This window comes from Lepisma saccharinum, chromosome 10, assembly GCF_977018435.1.
Source record: "Lepisma saccharinum chromosome 10, izLepSacc3.1, whole genome shotgun sequence".
Lineage (NCBI taxonomy): Eukaryota > Metazoa > Arthropoda > Insecta > Zygentoma > Lepismatidae > Lepisma > Lepisma saccharinum.
In genome coordinates, this window is record NC_139238.1 from 79,001,326 (window position 1) to 79,023,692 (window position 22,367).

A 22,367-nucleotide genomic window follows, 5' to 3' on the forward strand; every position below is an offset into this window, starting at 1 on the left:
GTCTAGTGTTGCCCACGGGACGAGACGGGACAGGCTTTTAAAAATTCGAGACGAGATTGATCATGTGTTCCGAGACAAACGAATATTTTCGAGACGAGACAGCATTTCACAGCATTTCCACGAGACGAGACAGACCAAAGTCTCGTCTCGTGGGCAACACTAGTCCAGTCCCGATTAGCCTATCTGTGCATAAAGTGGACTTCAAACAACAATTCAAATTCATGGAGCTGGTGAGTGTCTACGATGACGTACGTAGTGACATTGTAATCAAATGCTTTCAGATCGCACTTTAAACTATAGTTCAGTCCCGATCAGCCTCTGAACATAAGCGAACTTAAACTTCGTCATCGTGCTGGTTTAACGTGCTACTCTATTTGGTCCACTCCAACATGACATTTATGCCTCTAAAATATTAGGGAGACTGCGTTAACTACAATTCAAGCAGACATCCATGGTGGAATAGGTACCACAGCGCGCTCTGATGCCGGGAGTCCGTAGTTCGAATCCCGGCTTGGGAATGGATGATATTCAGCGAACAACTTCTCCCACAATTCATTGCGCGAAAGCACGCCCGCTGTCATGATTCCGGCAAATGTTTCGGAACGTGTTGAAAACACGTTTGATAAGTATTGCGCTCACAGCTTTTGGGGCAGTGGTTCAAGGTACAAATATAACGACTATATATGCCAAAATGTAGTCCTTCGCATTTTGCTTAGTCTCGTAACAATGATCAGAATAACTAAAAAGATGTTATTTGCTACAAGACAACTTTGTATAAAGCTATATAACATCCGAAAAACAAATACAGGACTAGAGTGCGCGTCAAATCTCCTGCATATTGCCTTGAACGGCTGAACAGCACCAGCGAATCACAGACGTGCGGCGTTGCCTAGTTCCGTGCTCTCCGTGACAAGGCGTTTCGCTCAAACACGCTGTCTCTTTTCCGTGTGAGACATGGCACCGCTGCAGTGCGCTGCTATTGGCTATCGCCATATGCAGGAGATTTGACGCGCACTCTAGTGTTTCTCATGGAATAAATCGAGCCTTATCCGATAGCGTTAGTGTGTAATGCTGTCCCCTTCTAATCGAAGGATCCAAAATTCGGTTCCCGGTGGAGGCACATTTTTAACGGTACTAGCCCATCTGAGCATAAAGTGATTTAAAAACAAACTTTTGTCTCGTGAAAATGATAGTTATAGATATGTTCCAAAGTGCAACATTGGGTACTATTTTCTGAAGGCAGTAACGTATCATTGTCACTTATTGTCTGTGCATTGAGACAGGCATAGAAGATATGCTGAAGAGTGTATACAAATATATGCATACTGCAAACGCATCCGCTGATTGATAAACAAATTTCAACTTTCTTTAGTGAACATTATTAGAGTTCGTACAGCAACCACACGCGGTGCTAAGCATCAGGGTGTAAAGAGTAGCATAAAATTCATATTAACGCTAGCCAAAAACACAGTGCTTGCCTATCAAATACGATTCATATTTCATCCCGGATAAACACCGGGTCATTTTAAGACGCACAGTATTTTTTTCGCTTCATACTTGCTGTCGCTTGCCGAACTGTGTGCCAGACCACGTGCGGGCCAGACCACGTGCGGGTTTGGCCAGATTTCCCAACATGCTTTGTGTCGCTGACGTCATATTGAATATCATCCATTAGAGTACCTTCGTCAAATTCATCACATCATCTTTCATCCAAATCTTCGCGATTAGTCAAAAGTGGCAGAAAGGATATAAAACCAAATCAATCAATCACTTACAACGAAAACTATTATTTATGTTTCCATGGGTAATTTTAAAAGATCTGGAGAATGCGATTGCCCCGCCTACGAGACTAATAATAAATGCTCACTTTACATAATAAATTGCGGTGCTCTCATTTTGACGTCTAAAATTATACAATTTCCTTCCCCTAGTTGATGCCTAACGTCCCCAGAGAAGTTTTAACCGAACACCAATATTCGTTCATTGAATCATAGCCCGCAGCGTAAAAACATGTCATTTCAAACCCTGGTGAAAACTCGCTAATCCGCCACTGCTAGGCGAAGAAAAAACAAAGTTTAAAAATATGTCTTATCTACAAGGAAATGTGCCTGTGCGCCAGAAGCGTCTCTTGTATGGAGTTTGAGTGCGTGTGAATTCAATTGTTTCTTTTAAACTTTGTAAATAAGCTGGAACCTTATCGAACCGGCGTGAAAGCAGCTTCCTGCGTACAATGCCACCCTGTCGGGCGACTTGCCTCTCCCAGGCGTTGACCCTCCGTTGCGAAACAGGGAAAGGAGTTCCCATTGCACCTTCCACATGTTAGCCCAGAAAGACACGTTCCAAAGTTCGTATGCAAGACTTAGAGGTAAAATCAGTGTTGGCAACCCGAACATTTAGACCACGTACACGGAATTTTATTATGGGGAAAATATAATCAATGAATTTAATTTAATTTTTGTTATTTAGCGTCGCTTTTCTTCCACTTTTTGGCTAATCGCGACGATGAGGATGGAATGAGAGTATGATGACATTGATGAATGGACACTCACAAACACCCATACCCAGACCGGGATTCGAACCTGGGGCCTGTTGCGTAGTAGCGCGCTGTGCTAACCACTCCGTCGCGGAGGCCGGCCAATTACAGTATAAAAGTTGGCATGCTGTGATTAGTTAACACAGGTCTCGCTATTGAAGGTTCAAGGTTAGAGACGTGGGGTGAGTTGTGGTCAGGACCGTAGCAACAATTTTTTTTCGGGGGGGAGCTCATCCCTTATCTGCAGTCGCCATCTAAAGACAAGAAAGGGGGAAGAAGTCTGAAAATGAATTTCTCGGTATATTACAACTTATTATAGATGATGTGTAATCCTACTGCTAATGAAGGAAAATTAATTACCACTATACACTATTTAAATTAGCTATTTGTAGGATTTCGGGTGGGGCTTCAGACCGCCGAGTTTCCTCCTGGCTAAGTGCCTGGTTGTATTTGTGCCTTTGTGACAGTCTCCTTGTTAATTTCATCTGATCATGCTTCACCCTCATCGTTGGTGTCAAGAAAGCAACGTATTATAAATGTAGGATTTACAAATTCCTTACAATTATTCCAACACAGTACACAGCAATATAATGACGGTAATGTTTTTGTGCATTTGCATTATGATCTAAACATTGTATACGAGTTTCAGGTCAGCCAGTATTGTTCAATCTTCTCCACAATCGAGTGATTATGTACTTATTTTTTTATTAAAGAATGTGACGTACGATAGAGGACAATTCAGAGCCCTTCAAAACTTTACAAGGTGTTCGTCTGTGTTTCTACATTCACACCATCCGGACCACTGTCAAGTAGCGCTCACTAAATTAAGCACCATCCATCACCTCTGTTCAAATATAGTGTTTATTTACAAGATCTTTTCCAAACTCGCTATCATAATTTACTTCTGTTACAAAAACTAATGCATCCAGAGTTAAAAAAGAAAAGAATCAAGCATGAGTAAGTCAAGATACTAACTGAAAAATCTACATAACTTTGTCATTCGATATGTTCATGGCACGGAAAGTTTCTAGCCAACAGTCAGTTTCTAGCCAGGTGCTCTTCGGGATGCCCCAGTCCAGGATGACTGAAGACTTGAGTGAAGAGCGATAGCTTCAACACGCTAACGCAAATCCTCCACACCTTGCACTCCATCGGGATTTTATAACAGACCACGTGTACGCTATCAAAGAACTACGATGAGCGTGAAAGACAATTTGATGAAATTGACGAAAGGTAAAATCAGTGCTCGAAGTAGAACGTGATGGATATGGCAACCTGCTTCATTGTCATCATGTTGAATGACACAAGAATATCTCACACTATCCACGGCGTGTAAGAGGTTGTGACACTTTACGAAGACACCCAAATGTCACCTCCCTTCCACATAGGACCCCCTGGACCGCATTCTGGGGTCTGGACTCACGGCCAGTATAATCCTCTGTAGGGCCCACTCGTGTTATGTCGTCCCTACATGTTTGTGATTGTCCCTTCATCCATCTCGTTTGCCTATTTGACTTGTTGTTTTAAGTTCACTTTGTGCACAATAAGGCTAATCGGGACTGGAACTACAGTTTAAAGTGAGATCCGAACCACTTGTGTCTCCATCGGGTATCGAACCCGGGATCCCTTGATTACAAGGCGAAGACGCTACCACTGCGCCATCAAGGAGGCCACCGTTCGTTTACTATCGATTTATGATTGATTCTCTTCAGAAGATCCACAAATAATCATGTTCTACTTAACAATATCAAGTATACTTGACACATCATTTGCGAAATCTGAAAAAAAAAAAATACTCACGGGTTGGCGTTTTAAACTGCGTTTTGTAATTCGAAGTGATATTTTGATCCATTGTAGAGACAGGATCTTAGGGTTGGCAACACTGGGAAAAGTAACTAATTGCTACTCGCAACGACAAGAGACTTGCAGCACTGGGCGCCCCTTGAGTTCGTTGCCGCGAATGATCAAAGGAACACAACCCACATGCAGGCGGTTATGCAACGAGGGAGTGAGCTGTATCCGCGAGCCACTCATCACTCGATGTGGAACGCAAAATGGTTTAATTTCGCATTTTGCGATCGACTCGCTCGATGTGGGTATTTGATTAACACATGCAAATGTTTTCCCTTCCCGATTGATTTACCCTGCGTATTCTCACGACTGCAGACTGCTTGCTCCAAAGAGGTTTCGGCCTTGAGTCAGTTCCCAAAGCCCCTCACGCTCTCTCCGAAAAAGAGCTGATTTTACTTGATCCTCAAACGTGCATGACTTCAATTCTACTTAAATACGGTTTCTGCTTTATTTGATACATCTACTTTTCACCCTTTTTGTAACTTCTTTTTAAAATTTAGCCTTTTTTCTTCATACTGTCGCCTTCTCACAATGTATTTTTTAGATTTTACTACTTTTCACTTAATCTTTCCCGCTTTTTACGTCCATTTCCCCTTACAGTAAAACCTCGTTAATCCGGACTAATGGGGGGGGGGGGGGTAAGTTGACCAGTCCGGATTAACGTACATAACCTTGAAGAACAGTAGAAACCGCATCAAAATTCCGTTTATAGGAACAAAACACGTTTATTATGGTGTAGTACAAAGTTAGCGGGAAACAGAATTTCATCAGTGGTTGACTGGCTTTACTTTGGGAAGTTCTCTTGTTGACTTCTCGCCACATTAAAACCTTGCATTCTGCTATGTTTTTTTTTTAAATTTTTTTTTGCCTGTCCGGATTAAGCGATCGGGGTCCGGATTAACGACGTTTTACTGTATTTTATTGTTCCTTACGTTTCATCGTTTTTCAGATGCTCTATCGAGAACTGTAGCCTTTCTTCCTTTACATAACGCTGATTTGCAGTAGCGGCGTTTGGCGATTTTTTTTTGGGATCCTTCTACTACCGCCGTATAGTTAGGCAACACACATAACGCCTTGGAGGGAAGCGATCATTTCAGGATCTAGTGTCCCATTATTATTGCCGGTGAGTGTACCTGCCTATTTTACAGATTGTTATTGCATTTGAACCCTCAAAGAAAATACCAGGTTCAAAATCACACCAACACCTTATGGTACTTCAATAAAAACCCATTATTAATAAACACGCTGAAAAGGGTACCCATCCACTCCCAAATTCAATGACGAACTTCCTCCCTTTACGCTAAACTTTTGACGTCGTTAAGTTATTTTAGGTAGATAAAAATTCACTGGAAATTATTTGCCAATAAGTACTCTGTATTGGTGGCCACCGAGTCGGCATGAACTCAAAGGTCTAGTGCGTGGCACACCCAGCTTTCAACGAATGCTAAAAGCTCGAAACTTGGCCCTACTAATCTAACAATTCCTGACCTACAATACCGCTTAGGTTTAATAATGCATATATGGTTAGGTTACGTTAGAAGGGCCAGGTTTACAGATCTTAACATTTAATTTTATCGTTTGTGGAAACTGGGTGTGCCCCCCACCAGACCCTGAACTCAATGAGAGCAAGTGTAGCAGAAGGCAAATTCGTGCACAAATCCAATAATCTAAAAATCAAGGTGGATACGTGTGTTCTCGCGCGTACTATACATTTACGAACATAACACGAGGACAGGTATAATCTTTTACGTCACTGCCACGTCATCGTCACGATACGGGCCTGGGAAACATGTGTAAAGCATTAGAGACTGTCGACTCCTAGCTCAGTTTTTCGTCAGCAAGGATTGGAAAATCCAAGAGGGAAGACAACAACGAACACAAGTCGGTGCCAGCGAGTCTAACAGGGCCAAGGAAACCTTTCACTGCATTCTTCCTGCACAGTCGATGCAGCGTTCGCAAGGATCACGAGCACGCAGGGCCATCGAGTGTAATTACGAGCGTCAATATCTAACATTATCCCCCCTTGCACTTCTACCCAGGTATGTGTATACCTGCTTTCGCTGCGGCTCTCTAGTCAAATCCCGAAGCATTATGCACGCTTGTATGAGAACGTTGCACGGAAAAATGCGTAGTTATTTTTCTTCAGAGAAGCTTCACCAGGTGAAGATTACGTGGTTCAAGCAGGGTTGGCAAAATTTGTTTGTTTTTCAAAGAAAAGAAACTATGTTTTAAATGAGCCCAGTCAAGTTCACTGCACTTTTGACACCAGCAGGCGCGGCGCCTGATAATGTTCGCATGAGCACGTGAACACTCATGTATGTCTTAAATTACGTATTTATTCGAAAAAAAATACTATATGATGTACGAGTATATATACACACAATTTACTCTGACACGACTTCTTTCACGTCTGATAACTTTTCTAGATAGTTGGTAACACTGACTGCTACGGTGTTCCACGGAGTGCGTTGAACGTAATTGCTGGGCGTGTTGCATAGAGCTGACAGCTAAGGGGCTGTTGGCCACTATACCCCGAAGATGTTCATTTCGCTGTGTGAACACTGATTCAAGCGGCAATACTTGTTACATTCGGCACCAGAATGCAGCATATACAAGGCATGTATAGTGGGACAATGTCTATGCTACATAATTGCAAACTTTACCGAAAATTCGGTAACCCTAGCAGATTTTAAGGGGGAGAGGGGCGATTTCCCCATGGTCCTTCTAGTATTACTTCAAATATAGCGTGATTTTGGGGATAAATTGTTGGAAATAAATATGAACTGTTATTCTCACTTTTTCAATTGAAGATGAAGTTACAAGGGAGAGGAGTAATTCAGTACAAAAACATTATTATGAACACTCGTATGCGAAACGCACGCGACGCAACTGAACACCAGGTGTGTTACATTCCGTGTGAGCAGTGGCTCCGATTGGGTTCCAAACCTGCGGGCCAATGTGACAAAACTGAGCTTACCTAAAGGTAAGGTTTACCATAGTGCAGGAGCAAAAGTGGCAACTGCCACACACGCCCCTCCCCCCCCAAAAAAAAATCGCCGCCACTGCGTGTTGAGACTAGTGCAAGGAACTATGTTGAACCTTGAACCAAGTAGATGCTTCTTTGTTAGGTGCTGTACAGGTTCAACGAAGTTAGTAATAAGTTGTGTTTTATACAGCGGATATTGATTCACCTGTAGATTGAATTGTATCTTCTGCAAATATGCTGTATAAAGAAACATACTGCCGGAGTACTAATTGAGGTGAGTGTACGCATGAAAAGAGATGTCCTGTCTGCTGCTTGATACGTTCATTTAATTGGTTAACACGTACCACGTGACTATACACCACACAGTACACCGCTCCAGAACTTAGTGCAAACTGAGCAGACACCAAATACACTACGTGACACCAATCAATGAAGTAGACGACCCGCTGCACTTTGTAACCAACTAGGCGCGTGAGTGCAAAGAGTCAAAAAGTGCAGCGAAATAGTGTGAGCCACGATGTAAAACAATGCTACCAACTCATATCATAAAATAAGATCATATCATAAAATAAGAGTTAAAAAGTGCAGCGAAATAGTGTGAGCCACGATGTAAAAGAATGCTACCAACTCATATCATAAAATAACACAACAAAAACTGATAATTTATGTAAAACAATGCTACCAACTCATATCATAAAATAACAACAAAAACTGATAATTTATGTGTCAGATCAATGAATCAAGAACAAACCAAGTTTTAAACAAATAAAACGTTTAAAACGGGTCAAGAATTATTTCCTAAATATAATGGTTCATATGATCCAAGGAATGGCCATATTTCTAGTTACATAGTAAACGTTTGAGTAACTTCTTAAAATACCTATTTATGTTAAATCTCGCGTGTAGACTGTTCGATAATGTTTAACTAACTATTTGACGGTTGCCACTCTGTTTTCCGGTTGCCACTCTGTTTTAAATACTTGCATAAAACACAGGCTTGTGTTTTTAAACATTTCTAACATGGTGTTTTAAACACTTTTAAGTATGCCACCCCTGAGTTGAAATCACGCATCTCTTAATTCGTGTGCGCGTTTGTGTGCATACAATTAAGTTATTACTCCCTCTGTCCCATAATTATTGTCCGGTACACTTTTGTTTGTTGTCACAACATACTTGTCCGATATTCAAACTGTGACATTTGTGTATACAGAAGAAGAAAGTGAAACACGGGAATGAGTCATACAACGTTATTACTCAAGGATCAGTACAAATTGGCCGATCAAGTATCCAAAAGAACCTAAATAAAAAGTTACAATTTTGGCATACCGGACTATAATTATGGGACAGAGGGAGTATTTATTAATGAACAAGGTTCTACCAACGGATACATGTACAGTGGGATCCATGACTATTACCGTGCAAATTGTCCATCACCATGTTCGTGCTCTATATTTGACCCAATAAGAGCTTCAAGAAATAAAAGAAAACTCAAAACAAGCTGTTGACAACTTCTACACCAGCATACATAAAATCCAACGCTTAAAAACACATAGGATGTGAGAGAAAAATTAATGAAAATAGTCATGGACAATTTGCACGGTAATACTCATGGATCCCACTGTACTACATAATAAAACACACACAGAGAAACGCAAAAAAGACGAAAAAGTTAGAACAGACTCACGCTGATAATTCAACCACTTGACAGCCAAATAAGTCACTTCGAAACGTGACGCATTAACATGTACGTATGGAACACAATAACTTCATCAACTCGTTCGTCTCCGACGAAAAGTGAACACACAACAAAGCAGCATTCAGGCGGCGATATCTGTCCAAAACCTGATAATGTTCAAGTGTTTTAGCATAAGTTTTTCATGGACGAAGAGATGGAGGGAGAGTGTGTTTTAAGTATATTTATATACAAAGTCTAATCTGGACTGGACCTACAGTATAAAGTGAGATCCGTACCACTATGTGCCTCCACTGGGTATCGAACCCGGGACCCTTTGATTACAAAACGACGTTACCACAACGCCACTCTATCGTGCCAAAAGTCTCCGCGCACCTTCCCCTACATCGGTTCAACTCTGGCCACAATGAAGCCTGCTCCACTCTGCCATCCCCTCCACGCGGGAGAACGATGCGCAGGAGTCGCAAGTCTGCGCAGGCTCTTTTGCCTGTGGTTCCACTATACTTTGGACATTCTTCATTCCAACGCGTGGTTCATCTCCCACCCTGTTCCTCAGGCCCGTGCCCAGGATTTTTTGAGGGAGGGGGGGGGGGGGGGGCAAGCCCGAAACCTTGGTGTGTATATATATGTCAATGTCATGAAATATATATCAATTATTAATTAATTTATTTATATATATTTGTAAACATACATAAACAAATAAATTTGCTACATTTATAAACTAGCAAATTAATTCTTTTAACGACTGGTTCAAAATGTCAAGAAATTGGAAGATAGATGAAATGTTTTTAATAAGCGTTAGATATTATTTAATTATTGCCTTCTCTTAAAAGTGGTAATTAAATTTTCATACTTTTATTGTGTTATGTTTTTATAATGGTGTAAATCTATTAATGGGTCTCTCGAAAGGAAATATTTCCTTATCAGAGTTGTAGCTAGAGATTTGAGCCCCCAGGACGAGAATGATTTTCGCACCCCTCCTACCTAGATGTAGCTGGCATACTAAGACATTGTAGAAATTTTATGTAATTACTCTTTTCCGCTGAATCCGATGAAAAGAAAATCATTCAAGAAATGCGTCTTATAAAAGGACAGTCGGTTGTGCATTCCACAGCGTTCCTTGTAGCCGGTTCTAGAGCAGTGTTTCTCAATTATCAACTGTACCGGGCAGCGAAAGGCTCTCCTGAAGTTCGCGACTTGCAGCCCGAGCCGACTTTTCGTTCAGGGTTCATCGACGATAAGAGGAAATACTTTCTCGCTAGTGATGGCGAGGAATCAAAGTTGCTGAGAGAGGATTGTCTCCCGCGCAGTCTCCGAATTCGAACCGGAAGTTAACGTACGAACACCACGGTCAATTTAGTTTGCGCAGAAATTTTCATTAACAAATATATTGATTTTTTAAATTTGAATTTAAAATTTTGGGTGCGTCAGCACTTAGGCTACTTAGCACCCGTCACATTATACGGGGTCCAGCCTCTTACCATTATTAAAATAACAACTGTAATGTCGGGTTTTAACTAAAATATTCTGACTGGTTAAAAGCTGAGGCTATTAGGCACTCAGCACACAAAACACACATTATTATACTGACCATGGGGCGATTCGCCAGACACTCGTTCGTCTACAAAATGCAGTCCAGGGTGTACCCCGTGGATGGAACATGCCAATGAAAATCAGCATACTTTAATGACATTGGCCAGAGGAGAGGAAACTAGGATATTCTATTACATCCAGTCGTTGTCAACTTATTTAAACTGAATGTTATATTTGTCAATAAGCCTAGACATAATGGAACTAATGCGGCCAATGGTTATGCCATAAATATTAAATTTCAAGGGTATATTATTAATTAATGTATAAAGTTTTAAAAATTAGAAATCAGTTTCGATTAAAATTACTGGGATATGGACTTTTAAAAGTAGAATTTACCGGGCCGTCGACTCAAGGAAGTTGAGAAAAGAACAAAAGGTCTAGAAGACGAGGTTGCCCAAAGAGAGGGTTCGTGGGGTGGTCCCCTTCATACGAAATTTGGAGTGGGATACCATAACGATGAGGATATAATAATAAACTTACATAGCTTTATAGTTTATCTACCACTACTGCTAACCTGGCACAAAAGAAGGGGGGATTAATTGATTATCTTTCATTAAGCAGCACACGCTTGATTTCAATTCCATATTTTAATTAAACTTGTTATCGAGTACAATAATGGCATGTCCACCAGTTATAATGGGAAAAATTGCAATTAATTTTATCAAAACAACGTTGATACACATTCAGAAATGTTCCGCGAAGCAGGTACATAAGTACGAATGTCAAAAATTGACGAAACGAAAAAATTAGAGGTGTCCGAAGGATAGTAAATTTTTACCATTGTAATCGCAGTTTATTTATCACTGGGTTTTCCCGAGTTCATTACTGCTCTCATTTAAAAATGTTTATTTTCTCGAAAGTTAGGGGAGGTGGGTTTAACCTAATCAGCTCCCCCCACCCCCTTCACCAGAGTGATGAGGTTGAGTAATGATTCAATGAGATTTGAGATTTTGTTTTAAATCCACTTTATGCTAATCGGGACGGGACCTACAGTTTAAAGTGGGATCCGCACCACTATGTGTCTCCTCCACCGGGTATCAAACTCGGGACACCTTAATTACAAGGCGACGACGCTACCACTGCGCCATCGGGGAGGCCCCGGTTCGATGAAGGGACATTTATGAAGAACAACACCCTAGCCTCGCCCAGATTCTAACCCGTATACTTCTGTGGAAAGTCCAAAAGTCGACCACTTAACTCGATTCCGCAACTTCAAAAGGCAATACGTATAATAAAATTTTCCTCATTATGTCATCGCGTACATACTGATGGCAAAGTTATTTCTTCGTAAAACTGGAAAGCGACAAATGTACAGGATTCATATTTCGTCGCAACAGTTTAGTTGCATTAGCAATTCGTTGGGGGTTTTCCTTAACCCACTTCTGTACAACACATCCGGAAATTTTCATGTGTATCCGGCAACGCACGTGTATTTTCACGAATTACGTCACTTCACAGGACACGCCTGAAACAGGTCGTATTTGACAGGGAAACACGAAAGATACACTAAAGTTCACGTTACTTTGACAGTACTCACCCATAGCAGCTCTCTTGTGCACTTCCAGCTTCTGTCACACGCAGACAAGGCACAGAAACACGAAAAACTTCTTAAAAAAACAACAACGGGTAAACACGCGAAAGTCGTCCACTCTGCAGCTAAGGCAGAAAAACACCAACTTCAAAATCCCGGTTACAGCGCGGCTCCACCTGGCGGAATGTCTGGAAACTACTTGGTTCCGTTTGCGCGGCGAGCTGCGCGTTTGATTAGATTTGCACCGGTAGGAGGGCCACTTCTGACAGGGTTGCCAGACGTGTCGAAGTTTCAGGAAAGTATCGAACGTTTATTGGGTCAAGGTTAACTTGTAGGGTTCAAGGCCACACAATAATTAGGTGAAGGATAATCTTACACGCAATTTGGAACGCGATAACAACGATCTTACGTCGCTTTTTTGTCTCTTTAGGTTAATCAATGAGGAGGAGTATTAAAATAAATCTAGCTATCCCAGGATATTATAGCCTAGGGGGACTGGCGTGCCCACGATTTTCGAAAGGGATGTGTTGCGTATCCTTTTTAAGGGAGTCTGGCCCTTCATCACTATATAACATATTATTTAAATATTTTACATAATCAATTCATCCGCCTCATAAGAAACCAACAGCAATAAATGATATAAATTGTCTCTGAAATGAGCGCGCTCATTTTCCTCAAAACAATTATTCATTCATGCATTTAAGACAAAACTGTTTAGCAGCAACAGTCTGATGTACATAGTTGGTCTTTCTTCTCTGTCTGGTAACATGGGCGTCCGGAAGGGGGGCAAGGGGGGCCGTGGCCCCCCCCCTGGAAAATGAAAGTCAACCCAAAAATATGTATTTCACACATATAATTTCATTTTATCCACAATAATATGTGTTAATTATTGCATGAACACCATAAATTCAAATTTAAGCAATGTTTTTTAGGGAACAAGACTATTTTGGGGGAAATTTTACCTTCGTTTGCCCCCCTGGAAAAAATACCTTCCTTGCCCCTCCCTGGAAAAAATCCTGCGGACGTCCATGTCTGGTAATTTACAATCCAAATTTTTACAAACGGAAAACAATAATGATATAATGGGGCGCAATAATTTCACGGGGCGCCATGGCATTCTTTTTTTTTCTTTAGATTGTTTGGCGCCCAGAGCTGACTCCCGTCACCCCCTAGCGGCTCTGAACTTGACTAGGCTGTAAGATAAGCAGATTTGCGAGCGAAGCAAAAACATTTTATGAAATGTATTTTTATTTGTCTAATATTTGAAAACGAGGTGAGCATTTGCCCCTCTTTGCGCCCCCTACAGGTGCCCTTGGCCGTCTGGAAGAAAAAATGCAAGAAATACGTGAAAACTAATTCCATCTTGAGTATCCTTTTGTCCTACTGCTTTTAGATTCTGCTAATCTTATCTTTTTTTTACTTCAATGTTTGCCCCCCCTTCCTTGCCTCCCCATGAATTGATTTTCGTCCAAGGTTGAAGGGACAATGCCCCCTGCCCCCCTGTGGTTGCGCCACTGGCCTAGAGGTCGCAATTCCAGGGGGACCGCACAAGAATGAGACGCTGAAGGAGCAGAAGTGAAAAAGACCATCAACGTTCAAGAATTTTTAAAGCAGTTAGACTGAAGCAAAGTGCAATGTATGAAGTGAATTCAGCTGGTGACTATATTCGTGAAAAACATTTAACAGTGCTTCTCCCAAATCTTTGAAATTGCTCCCAGGCTTTTTGCGAGTATTTTGCCATGAAGCGACAGTGAGTATTCTAAAAGGAATTATAACTGCCGTCAGAGATTCAGCGTCGGATAGCAGACTTTCCAGTTTGGCATCCATCACAGCGAATGCTCATGTCCTGCAAGAAATTGACTTTGAGTCTCTCATTCATCAGTTTGCTGCCATGAGAAGTCAGAAGAAAACATTTTTAGGCGAGTGTTCTCTTGTTAAACCTAAGTGTATTGTTTTATCAAAGGGCCATACCATAAGAAGCAACGGTGGGTCCGATATGGCCCTTCTGGCCGTAGTTTTGGCGGCCCTGGCATACTGTATTATGTCCTAATCCCACATTTTCATTTATGCTGACATACCCGTTGGGTACAAAGTAGGGGCAGCCGATTTCGTCATCGTTAGCACCGAAAGGGCGAGATCCGGAATCAGAACATGCTACTTTCTGGGCACCCTGCCCGCGAGGCCGAAACACGCCCTCTCAATAAAGACGATATTATTATTATTATTATTATTATTATTATTATTATTATTATTATTATAATAAATGCCCCCCCTCGGCGTAAAGTCGGACAAATTTGATTTTCCTGGTCTAAGAAAGAATATAACCGTGCATTACAGGTGAATTTCTCTCATAAAGCATAAATTGGTCATATTACTATAAATTTCTTGTCCTCTTCCGTGGCCGTGCGGTCTAAGGCACCTTGCTTTGGATGGCGGCTGCGGGACGGCATGGGTTCGATCCCGGGAATTTTCGGCCTGTGTATAGGTCCGGTGGCAACCCACCATCGTGAAAAAAATGGGGAGCTCCTATATCGCGTTTGTTACAACCTGTCCCGGTTCCCGCGCTAGCTGGTCGCTGGCTTTTCTCCGTGCTGGGGAAAGTCAAAGCCAGGCAGCCAATTAAAATACGCAACGTCGCAACAGCGTCTACGTAAGCGCCTCTCTTCTGGCTTCCATTCGCTCCTCGCTGCCCAGCAGACGATTTTTTCCTCGTTTCTCATTGGCACCGAAACTGTCGAGCGATCGCTAGCGCGGGAAACGGGACAGGTTGTAACAAACGCGAGTAGTGAGTGAGCGTCCTACAACGGCTGGGGGTTGGTCGGGCTGACCACCCGTCCCCCTAATCTGGCTGCCGATCTCCACGACCCCCTGGTGGGCCTCGTGGGAGGGAGGCCAGCAGTCGGTAGGTAAGTCAGGGCCCAATATTGGGCTGTAGCACTATAGGATTTTACTATAAGTTTTCTGAATAATTTTTATTCTTCAAATTTCTTGCAGTATTGTTGATTTTAGCGAAAAAATGATAAGAACAATATTTGAAGATCTTATTTACAGTATTCGATTTTCTTTAAAAAAAAAACGGTTGATAAAAAGCAGAGAAACAAGAGTTGTAAAAATATGAATTCTGCCATTTTGAATCCAAAAGATTTGATTGATTGATTGATTTAGTTTATTTTACTTCGCTTTTTGTGCCACTTTTGGCTAAGTTGCGAAGATGGCGATGAGTGATGATATGATGAAATTGATGAATGGACACTCACAAACACCCATCCCCAGACTGGGATTAGATGCCAAAAGAAACACAAGGTTTCTAGACAACTTGGATGTGCTCTATCCAGCGATGCTAACAATGATACAAATTAGAAGTGTCAGTTTTGAGATAAAGACTTCTGAAAATTTATTTCAAACTTATGAACTAAATTTTGGAGGGAGGTTAAGAATGGATAATTCAATAAATATTTGAGCGGGCAAGGACATGAACGTAGGCCAGGAACTGGAGAAGTGTCAGCCTCTCAAAGCAATTTATTCAGTAGTTACAGCTTGCTAAAGTTTGGGGAGAATTCATCGCAGCATTCGTATTTGCCGCGGCATTAAAAAAGTGTCCTTCACAGAAGCAGCCCTGGCGCCCCAAACAAGCTACTTATGAATCTGAAACTTCGCAGGTCTCCATGTGGGATACGTATGCAAAACCTGTAGAAGTTCCATCAAAATTGAAGAGGGTCAAGCAGGGACCATGTCTGAATTTAGATCACTTGTAATCATGAAGTTCTTAAATCAATGGTTTTTAGTTTTTATATAACAATTATCAGTTCAATTATTTTATTAATTAGTATAATAATTTTATTATTATTAGGAATAATGTTTTGATTAACATATTTACTCCTACATATTCTTATAACCTCCTCCGCTATTATACTATTTTCAATAAACAAATCATATTATATCCATCAACTATTTATACTAAAGCTTTCATCTATAAAAAAATACCCAGATGCAAAGTCAGAATAAAATATTCAGAAGAATCGACAAGCAATGATCCCTCCATAAATCTACTCAGATTTTTTCTAGTGACAAATATGATTTTATTCTGTATGGATAGTGGCAACACTGCAACAACACGCCTGGTTTACTTCACGTGATTTTCTGCGGCGCACATGGGGAGGGAGAAACACATCATCATCACTCTTGACGTAATGTCATATCACCAGATAAGCGTCGAAATTAGAATCGACATCTGTCACGACAGAAGAAATTGATTGTCTGGAGGCAAGTGCACGTACGATAGAGGTGATGATGATCTTAGGATCATTTCCACAAAGGCAGCTTAAGGTGATGTCATTAGTCCGTGTACAATTTGATTGGTGAACTTGCTGAAGATTTTGTGCAATCTCACCTAGATATTAATCTATGTAGATATCCCCGCTTATCCAAGATGGGTACACAAAGGTGGGGCCAATCTAATCGAACGTATGAGTTCAGGAATTTTTGTGTAGCGTAGTTTCGAAGCGCTCATAAGCTGTACAAAAGACAGTTCTGAAATCATCGGGACACCAGAAAAAATATTTCCTTATGGGAATAGCGTAGAGTGGTCAGTGAGGTTGCAGAGGAGGGGGGCTGAAAATTCAAGGGGGAAAGGAGTGAGAGAGGAAATATTGGTGTTCATTCTCCTTCTCGAACAAACATAGAAAAACCTTCCTTCCTGACCACCATTCTCTATCAACCCCCCGCCGGCCCCTGTGGCGGAGTGGTTAGCACATCGCGCTAGGACGCTAGGGTTCACGGGTTCGAATCCTGTCCTGGGCATGGATGTTTCTGAGTGTCCATTCATCAATTTCCCATCTTCGCAAATCAGCCAAAAGTGGCACAAAAAGCTAAGTAAAATAAAACAAACCAAATATAATCTTTCAACCCCCCCCCAGCAGAGAGAGAGGTGTATTTACTAGGGATGGCCAAATCCGGGTAAAATTTTACCCGCCTATCGGGTAATTTTCTATCTTGATTTCAAATATTCTCATATCCAGATTCCAGATATAGGAATTCTCCTGATTATGAGGATATTCGGATTTTCGGACTATCCGAGTGTGTGCATTATCCGGACAGTTTTATCGGTTATCCATTTTACGGGGCTATCCATATATTTTTTTTATTCGTCACGTTTGTATTTCACTGTATGGAACACTATTCGTCAAATCTGTACTATCCGGATATGCCAGTGTCCTATGATGAGTCTAAAACCTGGACTAGCTTAATTAATATACAACCTGCTTCTAGGCTATGGAGGGAGGGAGATGACGTGGCTCATTCTTTACATCTTCAAGGAAACCACGTTGCCATCCCAACGGTAGTCAGCTTCCAAACTTATAAAATTAAGGTTGATAACTTGTAAGAATTCAGGTTGCCAACTTGTAAGAATTCAGGTTGCCAACTTGTAAGAATTCAGGTTGCCAACTCCTAAGAATTCAGGTTGCCAACTTTAGAATTGCCATTATCTTCTTTTTTTAAATCAGGTTAATTTACAGTTTCTAATAGATTTTCTTCAGTATTTTACTTTGTAGGCTTCAGGCTTTGCAGATAACATAGCTAGCCTGAAATATACGCTCCTTGAATATGCGAATTATGCATTCGAAACGAATACTGGATAATATGAAATCCGGATATCAGTCTTCCTGATTTTGTGGCCATTGAACGGAAACGGTGGGGATTCCCGTCTGCTCCTGGGGCCTCCCCGATGCCCCACTGGTAATGTCGTCGCCTTGAATTCAAGGGGCCCCGGGTTCGATACCAGGTGGAGGCATTAGATCCCACTTTATGGTAGGGCCAATCCCAATTAGCCTTGGGCTTAAAACACCAACTCGATCAAATGCAAAATCAAGGGGTGAACACGCTACTCCCTTATGTGTGGATTGGAGGACGGAGGTCGAACAGGACCGTAAATTCATATTGTAGCTTTTCGCAAGTTCAGTTATCAAACCTCTAACCCTTTTGAGGGATATTAGAATTGAGATATTCCTCGTATTCCATCTGGGAATTTTATAAGATATATTATTCAAAAAGTATTCACAATCTATTTGGAAAGGCAAAAATCTTCCGTACAAAATTGTTCCTTTTCAATTTTCTTGTTTCTTCTAAAGTAGATATATCTAACTGTGTTAACCATACATAATAATGCTGTTCATAGTAATTCTTTTTAACGGGCCCCGTGGCGGAGTAATCACCACATCGCACTGCGACGCCAGGGGTCCCGGGTTCGAATCCCGGCCTGGCCATGTTTGTGAGTGTTCATTCTTCAATTTTATCACATCATCACTCATCCCCGTCTTCGCAAATTAGCCAAAAGTGGCACAAAAAAGCGAGGTAAAATAAAGCAAATCAATCAATCAATTATTTTTAAACTTCGTACATAATAACAATAATAAAAGTAAAATATGTTTCTATGGCTGAAGGGCAAGATATTAAATCTTATACTCTACCCCCCCCCCCCCGAGAAAAAATCCCGATTCCAGACTGCGGGTTTACCCAGGATCTGTTGATTACAAAGCCACAAAGAGGGCTCTGTCTTTCAAGGATCGAATCCTCGTTACTCTTTGTCACAAGGAGTAAAGAAGGTGTAGAGCAGTGGAAAGGCTGAAATCGGTCGTCTTTTGTTGAGGAAAATTGAACGCGGAGTCTAGCCTTACTATTTCTGCAAGCTCCCGGCGCCGTCCAATGAGACAGGCGAGACGCAACTTCCAACTTGCCAGCTGCGTAAGCAAATCACGTGGTTCATTCTCGCGAATAGCTACGTAGATACTTCACGGCCGAAAAAGTAAGGCATAACTTTGCATTCGATTTGCTTCAGGCGAGAAATTGTTTTCAGTCACTCCAGAACTTCTATCCCTTTGATTTGTCCCACCATTTGTATCTTTCTATGTCGGTTATGTTAGGTACCTTTTCCTCCTCAGAGGCTAATCGCAGGAAATTGATGAAGCAATTAATACAATGATCGATACTCGGATCTGTGTCTTCCTAGTGCGTCACGCTAACCACTCCGCCACGGAACCCGGTCGAAATACATATTTCAAATACTTATCAGCCACCTTCATCATAACGATTAAACTGTAGACAATCGAGGGTCCGGGTTCAATCCCAGCCTGGGTGTGGATGCTCTTTGTGAGTGTGCCTTCAACAATTTAATCAAATTATCACTCATCCTCATCTTCTCGATTAGCTAAAAGTGTCAGAACTTTTTATTTTTCTTTCTTTCTTTCACCTCTTATTTCTTCTCCTTCCATTTCTTCTCTGAGAGAAGAGAGAGAGAAAGAGACAGGGGGAATATATGTGTGTGTGTGTGTGTGTGAGAGAGAGAGAGAGAGAGAGAGAGAGAGAGAGAGAGAGAGAGAGAGAGGGGGGGGTGGACGTGGACCTACAGTTTAATGTGTGATCCGAACCACTATGTCCTCCACCGGGTATCGAACCCTGGATCCCTTGATCACAAGGCGACAACGCTACCACTACGCCATCGGGATGGCCCAAGAAAAAGAAGAGAAAGAGAGGAAGAGAGAAGCGAATTAAACCAAAAATTATAATGAACAAACAATAAAGTAGAAAATCGATGTAAAATAACAAAAAAATACCAGTTCCTTTTGTATAGACGGAAATTTAACCCTAGAACACTACCGTGTTCCAATATTACAGTATAACTAGCGCTACGTAAATTTTACGTACATAAAGGAAACTATTTTTAAAACAACCTCTACATCATGAAAACAAAATCACGATTCTTTGTGAACATTATTTTGTTTATTTTCCTTATATTGGAGTTTTATTCTTAATTTTAAAATGTATAAACATTTTTTTTTTTTTTTTTTTTTTTTTTTTTGACAAACCCGTTCGTACAGTGGGATCCATGACTATTACCGTGCAAATTGTCCATCACCATGTTCGTACATTTTATTTGACCCAATACGAGCGTCAAGAATTAAAAGAAATCTCAAAACAAGCTGTTGACAACTTCTTCACCAGCATACATAAAAATCCATTGCTTAAAAACACATAAGATGTAAAAAAAAAATTAATGAAAATAGTCATGGACAATTTGCACGGTAATACTCATGGATCCCACTGTATATTAAGAATGAAGGCGAAAAGTTCAAACAATGAAAAGCAGACAATAATAATATTCATAACGCTGTAAATAAGAAAAGAATGTAACTTTAAAGTCTTACAAGAAAGTAGTGCTTGGTTCTAAACTTTTGTTTTCAAAATCTAACTATCCAAATCGAATTTACAAATGTCAAAATTACGTGCACCATTTTTCTTCTATTACTAGCGCTACAGAGTCCAACATAACGAAGAAACTAAAGACTTTCAATGCTTGCACCCTCCTTAACACAGTGCTCCCTCGCGTAGGGTCAGTGGGTGCGAGGTAGGGGAGGGATTTGAGCGCAAAGCATACGTAAACTTAGTGGTCTAGGGTTGATCTGCCCAAAGCCTTTGTCATGATCCTTCAGAAAAATAAACATGGAAAATGGAAATAATCTTCTCGGAAGAGACAGCGAGCGAGTTTGAGATGTAGTGTTGTACACATAAAGTTTTAAAACAATCAAATAGTGTTTGTATGGCATAAAATGCAAACATGTTTGTGCAGCTGTACTGTGTGTGTGGGCGCTCAGGTTGCGATGACGTAATGCAATAGCATGCAACACCTTTGCAGCGTCAGCGGGAAGAAGACACATGCAGCGCTTCCTTCATTCCTCGCAGGCGGAAGTCTAGCTCTGAGGGCGCTGCCTGCATCTTCAACGGGTGGAAAAGTGGGGCAAGCGATGAAGATCGGATCTAAATTGTTTCCGCCAGAGTGCGAAATCCTGGAGGGGGAGGACAGGAGGGATTTCCCCCACCCAAAAATGTCCGGGGCGAGTTTTTTTAAATAAAAAAGAGAAGTAATTAGTTTTGAGTTCAAATATACTTTACTAATGTTAATATATGAAAGACAAAAACATGTATGTTTTCACTCTCCCTCCTTCACAGTCTCTCCCTCTCCTCTTTCCTCTCCCCTCTCCCCCTCCCTTTCTTTTTTGAGAGAGAGGCCCCGGTTCGGATCCCACCCTCTCCTCTTTCTTGGCGAGAGAGAGAGAGAGAGAGAGAGAGAGAGCACTCTCTCTCTCTCTTTCACTCTTTCTCTCTCTCTCTTTTTCTTTTCCCTTCCTCTGCCTTCTTCTTTTCGCTTTTCTTTTTCTTTTATTTTATAGAGAGAGTGAGAGAGAAAGAGAGCTCTCCTCTCTTCTTCCTAAAGAGGAGAGAAGAGAGGAAGGAGAGAGAGAGAGAGAGAGAGGAAGAGAGAGAGAGAGAAAAGGAAAAAAGAGAAAAAGAGAAGAAGGTCCTTTCCCTCTCTCTCTCTCTCTCTCTCTTTCTCTCTGAGAGAGAGAGAGAGAGAGAGAGAGATAGATAGAGAGGAAGAAAGAAAAAGGGGGAGAAGAAAGAAGAGGAGAGAGAGAGAGAGGAGAGAAAGAGAGAGAAGGAAAGAGAAGCAGAGAGAAAGAGGGAAAGAGAGAGAGAGAGAGAGAGGGAAGGAAAGTGAGAGAGAAAAAGTCTTCTTCTTCCTCTTTTTCTCTTCGTTTTAGAGAAAGAAGGAAAGTGAGAGAGAGAGAGAGAGAGAAAGAGAGACGAGGAAGAAAAAGAGAGAATGAAAAGAGAAAAAAGAAAGAGGAGAGGAGAAGGAAAAGAAGGAGAGAGAGAAATGGAAAAGACGCGTCTCTGCCACTTTTGGCTAATCGCTGAGATAGAAGTAAAACGATTTTGAGTTGGTGTTTTATTTCCACTTTCTGCACAGTAAGGCTATCAGGACTGGGCCTACAGTTTTCCGAACCACTATGTGCCTCCACCGAGAATCGAACCTGGTACCCCTTGATTACAAGGCAACGACTCTACCACTGCGCCATCGGGGAGGGCCAGAAGTAAAATGAGAATACAAGATAGATAAAAGTGTGAAATCTAATTGATTTATATTAATAGAAATAAGAACTTAACGAAAACTTATATGTAATAAAACCATTTCAATTCTTTATTTAATTTTTACATTTTTGACCAGTTGATAAAGGATTTACTTTCCTGCTTTATAAATATCTGATATATATAAAAGTAACATGAATTCCTTTATATATATTTAACAGCGTATTTAAATATTTATATATCTACATTGCTCTAC

General features: G+C 41.1%; 1 protein-coding gene across 1 annotated transcript in view; it reads right to left on the minus strand.

The window, feature by feature from the left end:
- LOC145993966 (phospholipid-transporting ATPase IF-like) overlaps positions 1 to 12,358 on the minus strand; it is a 219,682-nt gene extending 207,324 nt beyond the window's left edge. The window contains exon 1 of the mRNA XM_083129972.1: positions 12,194 to 12,358. The gene's annotated coding sequence lies outside the window, so the exon portion shown is untranslated. The remainder of the gene's footprint in view (positions 1 to 12,193) is intronic.
- Between the last annotated feature and the right edge of the window lie 10,009 nt (positions 12,359 to 22,367).